The sequence below is a fragment of the Poeciliopsis prolifica genome, unplaced genomic scaffold (assembly GCF_027474105.1).
Source record: "Poeciliopsis prolifica strain line A6 unplaced genomic scaffold, Auburn_PproV2 SCAFFOLD009, whole genome shotgun sequence".
Lineage (NCBI taxonomy): Eukaryota > Metazoa > Chordata > Actinopteri > Cyprinodontiformes > Poeciliidae > Poeciliopsis > Poeciliopsis prolifica.
In genome coordinates this window covers 8,951,620-8,961,215 of record NW_026562384.1, presented here as the reverse complement: position 1 = coordinate 8,961,215, position 9,596 = coordinate 8,951,620, and positions in this window count along the sequence as shown.

Below are 9,596 nucleotides of genomic sequence, written 5' to 3'. Positions count from 1 at the left end.
GTTGTAATCCACATAAGGCATGGCTGAACTGGACAAAAAGCAGTGGAAGAAAATGGTACCAGGAAGCACAATATAGGAAAACTATGAGTCCTGCCATCTATTTTGGAATTACTTGACAAGTAGCATTGTCAAACTTTATGCCTGCTCTGCCTTGAATGCGTCCTCCCACTCACCTCATTCTGCTAATTAACATCACTTGCACCTCCCTCTCTTTGTTTTCACTGCTCTTCTCAACGTCTTGTCAGATTGTCTGTTACCTTCCTGTCACAGTGTTCCATTTTCTGAGACATTGGAGATTCACCATTTTTACACCGGGCCTAATCTGTCTTCGTTTTCTCATTGGAAATGTCTGCCTACATTTGCTGGTTTCTTCTTTGTTGATTTATATCCAACTTAAGTACATTTTTTAAACCTTTCTGCTATGTGAATTCTGGGAAATTGACAGAAACATTACAAACCAAGAATTATTTTCAAACTATGTTAAATCTTTTTCTGAAGGACTGAACAGATAGTTGAACATTTAGTTCAATCTGTTTTTCCCTGAAAGACTGAGCATACAGATCAATCACTGTCATGCTGAAATAGTTGTGATATGTTTGACCTTGATAATGCACCCTGTCATGAACTGAGCAGTTTTTGAAGAATCCTTTGAGGATCATCAAGTTGTAGATGATGTTTAGTTTCCACTTGATCCACTTGAGGTTTGGATCAGTTCTGATCCAAACCTTGCAACTTACAAAACTTAAAATAATCTGGTGCCAATTTTGGTGCCAGGTACCACAGCACAACTTCAGGAGTCTGATGCTAGTGAAATCCAGGCTTCAATGGTTCTTTGTTGTGTTGCCACTAAGAGGAAAACTGGTACGACATTTGAAGGTCAAAAATTGTTTGCTTCATCAGCGTGTCGATACGTTGACGGCACACTAAAAACTGCAGCAGAATAACATACGGAAAGGAGGTTGTGACATCACATCCATGCCTTATCCCTGGAGGATGTAGCGCCTGGTCACAGCAATCTCCAACTACAGGAACCAGTAAGAGTCAAATTGATGTGAAGCATGGAAAATTGGACTGAACCAAGAAAGAACTAATGGTCAGTAACATGTCACTTCACCAAAAGCCAGATCCGGTTAGGGATCATAACAGCCCAGATGATGAGGCACATGGCTCAGTTTGTGAGCATAAGTTGAGACTTTATTGTAACACCAGAGGAGCGAAGCACCAATCGACAACGCTCAGGATCAACTTTATAGTGAGTCAGTTCTGGCTTCGATGTGAATAGCATTGCCTGTTGCAGTCCCACCTCGGGTCTAAGACATTTCTCACATCAGCGCTGAACGGCTGTATTCCTCATGTTACTCACATTCTGACCTTAGTTTTAGGTGTTTTTGAAGATCTAGCGGACATTTTGTGAAGAATGTTATTTCTTTGGTCACATTCATCACTGTAACTTGTAAAAACGTTTGTGCAGACTCTCTTGCCAAAAGCAGCAGGCACAAACGTACCCAAAATCTCCTTTGTGTGCACACAGATGAGTTACATCATCAGGATATATAGAATGAATGCCAAAAGTACCTTGGATTCCAATAGCACAACAGTGGTAGAGGCTACAGGGAAGCCAGGGCCATGTGACCACTATAGTTCCACTATAGTCAGATAATTTGACCAATTCTTACTGGTTGGTTCACTTGGGCAGCTCCAGAAGCATTAACAGCAGACAATATACAACATCATGTTGTAATCAAAATCAGTGATACTCCAAACTGCGTGAATGTTGACAAAAAGTCAACATGGACAAAGATGATCAAAAGGTATGTGCTCAAACTTTTGTTTGTAGTTTAAGCATTTAAACAAAAGGAATAGAAGACATGGGTAGTTGTTAGATGTCTAATGAGATTTTGGTGAATATGTTGCATATAATCTTATTAAATTTTATGAAAAAAGGTTTCAATCTGCAGGGTAGTTGCTCCCAAAACCCTGTTTCACATCTGGTATCGTGTTCAGCCCTCTTTGCCTATTTAGACTTCACCAATGTTGTTTCTAATTTGTGCATAAGAGTTACTCAACAGAGGAAAAAATGTGCACAAAGGTTTTTGAACAAAGAGATTTTAAAGACCTCTAATTTTACTCCACCTCCTGGCCCTTGGCAGATTCCATCCGCTTGTAGAGCAACATTTTTTTGTGATGGTGTGACATTTCTTCCAATGTTCCACTGTTACGCCATTATGGTTAAAATATTTGCTGCAAACACGACTGCTTAGAAAATAACAAGACTTGTGAGTTTTGTTTTTCTTCTTCTCAATGAAACCCAGATAAGCTTTGGCCAAATACCAGCGAGATTAATAGTTTTAGAGAAGACAGAAAAATTAAAATGTCAAACAGTTGGCTGTACATCTAATATATTTCAATCAGTAAATAACTTTTCTAAAACTGAAAAACTACTGATACGCAAGAAAAACATTGAAATCTGTGAAAGAAAGCACAACTTGTTATCCTCAATAGTTTGTCAAGTTTCATTTGTTTTGCAAAGCATCAATTAGCTTGGTCTTTGGAGAGTTTTCTAATAAGTAAAAAACCTCACAGCATTTGCATATTATATTGGATATGGACCTGAACTTTGAACTTCTTGGTCAATGAATTTACATCTGAAACTGTAAATCTGGTTCACATTACTAAAGGCGACTGAATGTGGCGGTGAGTTTAGGGAAACATTTCTTTGTTTCTCAAAGCAACATGTAGTTTGAATGCAGTATATTTGCATACAAAGTGGATAAAATCTGCGTCCGATTTATCTGTCTGTAAGGTTCCTGTGGAGATAATATTGCACATGTTTGGTGTTTGGCAGACTTGAAGCCGAACAGGTGTGACTGGATCAACCAGCACGCTTCATTTTGAGGACAACCTCCGACTTCTCACAGCAAGACAGGCGTCTTCAGTGTCGACGAAATAAATTGGACTCAAAGTCCCAAATGACAATAGTGATGTATAAAATATCCAAAAAATGCCACACTGATTTTAGACATTGTTTGAAGGTCAATGTATACTTTTTAACCATCTAACCAATAGCATTTCATTCAAAGAGAATGTGACATCCAATCCAGTGTGATTTGATTTACAGAAGTTGAAAGAAGTTGCAAGAAAACTAACAATATTCTAAGTAATTAAAGTTTTAAAAAAAAAATACATTATATAACATACAGGCACATCTCAGTAAACTGGAGCATCTGTTCAAATTCATTTGTTAGGTCAAAAAAGGACCTTTTGGAAATAAACTTTTAGGTTTGCGTTAAAATATTTTTTCCATCACTCCCAAATTTCCATCTTAAAAATGTTCTGTTTTCAACACCCTAATATAATATTTTTATTTCACGTTGTTTTTTATTAGTTGTAAGCAGGAAATCATCTTAATTAAAAGAAACAAAGGCTGGAGAACATCAGTCTGTGGATTCAATCTGTACAACGTGTTTAACTCAGTCAACTGAATTACTGCAGTAAATTTACTTTTTAATAATCAAATTTCTTATCCTGCACCAGTATATTTTTTGTGAATTGAAAATGAACAATAATAATTTATCAGACACCAGTGAACAAAATATATGAGAATGAAATGAAGAGAAAGACAAATAAATTAAATAAAACAAAATTCATTTGCACTTAGGATGAAGTCTACAATAATGGATAAAAACAAAATAAAAAAATTTAATTAAAGCCTTCAAGATCAAATTAAAATGGAGCAAAATTAAATTAAACTAAACGGAGTTATAAATGTTTATGTGAAACCCAGGCTAACGTCAGCACCCCAAATCAGATCAGACTTTTCTGATCTCAGGTTCAGAAAATCTGAGAAACAATTCTGGTACTTCCATACAAATAAATAGTTTCTAATCAATGTAACATTCCCAATTTTGCTCATTAATTGTCATTTTCAGACCATTTGAAAGCTCAGATAAACCTGAGAACAGAACACGTTTCTCACAGCAGACTTTGATTTGTTGCAACATTGACTCCAATCACATCAGCTAAAGCTTTGCGATCAAAGGAGGACAAACAAAGCAGACCTAAACACTATAATTCATCTGATCTGTTCTTATTCTCATGTCAATACCAGTTTGTCAGCTGACTTTGTTCCACAAACCTCTTCTGACAGACATCTGTTCTACAATCTCTCAGTGACAGCATGAATGCTCTTTAATCACAACTTAACTCAAAGTGGTAATCACTCTTAAGACATCGTGCGGCACGTGCACACACAGACACACATTCGCTGTTAAAACAGAGAGATTTTTCAGAAAAGACATTTTGCTTTTACACTCAGGTGGAACGGGAGGCCTTACGGTAAATGGCAGGTATTTGGAAGCAGTGTTGATGTGCAGCTTAGTGCAATGCAATTAGTTTAATCATGATGAACATTATCCAGTCTGTAAACGTCTATGTAGTAAAGGTGAAATGGCACGGTTCTTTACTGGAAACTGGGTATAGAGAAATAGAACTGCCTGTTCATAAAACAGCCTTAAGCCCAGCAATCACTTAAGTCCACCACATGTAATCCAACCAAGTAATAAAGCATGCACAATTCAGTTTCACAAATTTCCACTGCAGAGGATCAAAGAGCTCATCATCCTTATGAACTTCAGGAGAAACTTTTGAAGACATAACAAGCCTCACCATTGCTCATAAAAATCTCAGAGGCAATCATCTAATAGTGGGGGGGCTCCTCTCGCTGCCAAAGTGTCCACTCAGCAGCACTCTGTGCAGCCTGGGCTCCTGCCAAACCATATCCAGCTTTAGGCATCATCAGCCAAGAATCCCCTCTGATGAACGTACCTTTTGCAACAGCAGCATCGTGCATTAGTCTTCAGCACGCTCCCTTCTGCCCTCATCCAGTTTTATGTCTTTGTCAAACAATGTGCGCTCACACCCAGATTTTGCAACTGTAAGCATTCCTGATGAAGTCATCCAGCAGCGTTTTCAATCAAGTCTTGATCGGAATTACTGACTGATAATTAAGGCGACGCGAAAAAGTTTTTACCCTTAACAGATTTTTTACTTTTGTCCTATATAAATGTTTCAGATTATCAAACACATTTAATAATCTCATTCACGTGTTCAACACTTTAATTCAATACTAATTGAATTTAGTTTTCCATTAGTATTTATTTTTATTAAGAGGGAAAAAGTGTAACCGTAGTCCTCGTGACAATGTGGGCAGACGTGATAACAGGAGAGCAAAGAACGGTGGAACTCAATGCTTCAGAGACATGGAGCTCAAGTGAAAGACTGATGGTATAGCATGACAACCAGACACACAAGAAGCTGTAGACTTCTTATGACACAGCAATTATCAATCTGGGCCCAAAACTACCTAATTTATTCTGGTCGTCTTTGCAAAGTCATTAAAAAGCAGAGTGAGTTCGAGGCAAAGTGATTCTCAGATAGGTCTATGATTTCTGCTGATACTGTGGTCCTGGTCAATTCACTCCGTCTCTAACTTGTTTTTTACTTAGTTGTTGCCATTCAGTTCCAACCCATTCAGTTTTTCTAGCCAGAAGAAAAGCATTTCCACTCACATTCTGAACCATAATGAGTTTATTGTTATTGATTATCAGCTGTAATGGTGAATTGTGGAGATAAACAATAATGAAATTGCCCCTGAGAGGAGTTGAAATGCATCATATTGTGACCCTGAAAGGCCTGGGATTACATTCTGGTCCTGCTGCCCTCATAACCAGACCTCAGGAAGGCAGAAGACAAATGGATGAATGGATGGATGGTTCCAGAACAAATTTGTGTGATATGTGAATACATAGCTCAATTTGGGGTCCGTGTCAATGAACTGCAGAACTTGATTTTATCCATTTGGATCCTTGTAGATAATAGACGTGATCATAAAAACAATTTTAAAAAAATGTCTGGACTTCATTTTGGATGTAAGTTAGTTACTGGCACTGTCAGACAGAAAGACAAAATCCAAATTCAGGAAGATTTGAAGCACTCCTGTCCTTGGAAACTGGACAAGGACACTATTAGGTAATAAAATGGATTCTGCTTTCACATAAATTCTGAAAATACACGGCTAAATAGTCTGGGATGTAGATGTGTCGTGCATTCATAGAAAAGCTTATTAAATCATGCAGGTCTACAAAACATTTCCACTATGTCTGCAGGTATCTGTTTCCAGCTATAAGGATTTGTGGAGCTTAATTTGTAAAAGTCAAATCAGCAGTTTCATTTGTAGTGAGAGGAAGGAAATAAACATCTCTGCCATTTTTCAGCTCCCTTAAGCCTCAGGTCTCGTCCTCCCTCACTTATTCTGGATATACTGGAGCTTGTCCCTGTGAACAGGTTGGTCATTTCTGTTTTTAGAAAAATACAAGAAATAAATCAGAATTTTTAAAATGGCAGACTTATTATTATTTCTCCTATTTTGCTTCTTTTTCTTCATATTTATATTTAATAAAGTCCAGAAGGACAGTTTAACCCCGTTTCCCATTTGAAGAGGCAATCGATAGAGACAGATATGAGAACTTTTTGGCCAAAATATTTCACGTTATCTGAAAAAGAAACATTCGGCAGCAAGCCCAGACGTCTGATTCCAGAGAAACGGAGGAATTAGAGACCCTGCTGGTCTCAGTGTGGCTGCTGTGTTGTTCCTTTGAAATGTATTACAGGTGGTTTCACCAGTCAAGGTGTGAATCTTTTGCCTTTTTGAAGATAACCAGATGGGAACTTTCTTGTTTTTCCATGGCAGGGAAATTTTGAGAAAGAGACCATTTCTGCTGACTGGAAGTATGATACACATGGAAAGCTTTGTGCAGGAGATGGAAAGTACCAGCTTTTGGACTCAAATAATGATCTGACAGACAGAGGCAGCAAAACTCTGGACTTTATGCCATTTGTTGCTTTTTAATCCATCAAAGTCAGTTCTTCCTTTCTCACAAGATTTAGCACTGTCCTTTGAATGAGCTGTACACCACAGCAAAAAATTGTATTTCGGTTTCAAACCGAGTTCCCCGTTGTGATTATTCAAAGTCACCTTTCAAAAACGTCTCTTCTTGGCTGAGGAGGACACCGAAGCTCAACCTCAACCATACATCTGTTAAATATTCAGACACAACAGTAACGCTGACTGGAGGGAAAGTGCTAATGATGCATTTTGGATTTGTTTCTCTCTGCTTTTCCCATTTTCTTGCCACTCTGCTTTCTCTAAAATATGTCATTTCAAACTGATGAATGGCATCCAGAAAGGGAAGATTAATGAATGCCTCTTTTCTGTTGTACAATTTCTTACAGATATCTCTGTTCAAACAGAAAACTGAACACAAAGCAACAGGAATATAAGTTTGAGTTTCACAAGCAAAACAATCAAAATGTGCAACCTAGATTTACTGCTACAATCTCGTCAACACATCCTTGCTAAAATGATAGTGCACATTGAGAACATTAATTATATTTTAATTTGAAGTCCCGCAAAAACTTTGGAGAGAAAATCATTCTTGAGTCTACATAAAGCTATTCCCAAAGATATGAGATCTATATTATAATATTGTTTAATGTCTGATCGCTTAAAAAGATACAGCTCCACTGACACAAGAACAACCAGACAATACAACTAAGTAATTTCTAAAACAATGAAATAGCTAAACTTGCACCAGCTCTCAAAAAGCTGGTGTCTGATGCACATTTGATTTCATAATGGGTCATTATTTTGTGTTTAAGGAGTATATACAGTTTTAAAAGTTTTGCTCTGTTCATCAAAGCACATGAAAATAAATATTTTGCAATGTTTTCCAAGCTTTAGGACCACCTGAGTTTCAGACAAGTTTGAAAAACTCATTATAGAGACAGGTCAGACATGAATGTTAAACAAGTTTGTGGTGAACCAGAGGAGCTGATTTGTGTTTGGCTGTGTGTGGGGAGCAGAAGGAGGAGCTTGCCCAGAGCACCATTCATGCAAAAAACATCGCTGTGCGAGACAACAGTGGTAATTACCCGATCCACTGGCCAGATAACGTTTTAAATCGATACGCAACGTTAAGCTCATAGGTGAAAGCTGCTCTCCCGCAGTGGGACTCAACGAGGTTTATGTTACGTCACTGATTTCACCTTCACAATGATTTTTTTTTTATCATATGCATTTTATTTTTTGTCGTTCATGTTTTTTCAGGCTCTTGCTGTTGTTTTTAAGTCTTTGAAGCAGTTGTTCTTCGTTAGTGCTTCTTTCATCTGTATGCTCACCATGATTCAATTGACCAATTACAGCACCCGCCTTTGGTTTGTCGTCATTTCTGATTGTACATGTTGTCAGACGTTTTCATCAGAACTCATCTTAGTTTGTGTGTGTTTTACTTTGCCAATTCAAGCTTTCACTAAACTTTCTTTGTGGTATTTACGGATTACGTTACAACACTCCTTGCTTTTTGTTTTTTGTTTTTTGGACATGTTGCTGTTGCAGCCATTTCTTTTAAACCAAAGCTATTAAACACATTTCTGAATTTCTAGCTGTAATCCAGCGTAAAGTGGGTCCCTGAAAATTACACGTCATCCATATTTAGCAAAGGGGTTGACGACACCACCCAACAACAGCCCACTCAGCAAGTGGGCTGGTATCTATATGGATTATGTGTGGGTTTCACTTTCATTTATCTGCCAAATTCAGGGCTAAAAACATCCACAGTGAGTCCAAGAGACATGTTGCTCTGTTACATAAGCACAAGACAAATTGTACAGGTACCAGCCTCCTGAGCTGCAACATAAACTGGAGACTGTGAGTATGCGTGTGTGGATGTGTGTGCGTGCGTGGAATTTTCTCATGTTACGCTGCTCTGCTCCTAAATCAGTCCAGTCTGTTCAATGTGACCAAGTCAGTACTTGTTTACTTTCTTAAAAACATAATACCGAACATGTGTTTTCAGTGAGTAGAACAGATAACATCAGTCTGCGGTCATGTCCTGGGCAAAGGCAATGCCAGAGTAAGAAAACCTGTCAAATCTGGATTTTTCAGAGATAAAATCCGACTGTCATTTTAGCAGAGCTTTTTGAAAATCTGAACAATACATTAAAAGTGAATTAATGCAATTTTGTCTAACTTAAAAGTAAAAAGTAAACTATATCATGGGCACAAAGAGCCCTGATATAGTTTTATCCCTCTTGTAGCATTTTTCTGAACCCATAGCAGCAGAGGCATTCGTGTTTATTGAAAAAAGAAAATCAGTGCATTAAGACAGGTGCAATGGGCAGAAAAATGCATTTGATCCCTGTCCTAAAATTTTGTCATAGTTATAGAAAAGTATAATTCCCAGTGATTTATGTATGAAGAAGTATTGTCATATCTAAGTGGATCTAAGAGATAGAATGGACATCTAATTCTCATCCAAGGAGTTCGAATTAGGGATAAGAGATTACATGAACTGCAGTCAGGATTCCTGAGATCAAAAAGTGCCTCTCTCATTTAGGCTGACTCTGTTAATTAGCTCTGTCAGGGTTTTAAATTAATCCTTTGCTGACCTTTAAATAACGATTAGAGTAATTGATTGGCAGAAACAGTGCAGGACTCATACTGCAGAGTTCTGAACATGAACGTCAAGCGAATTAATCCC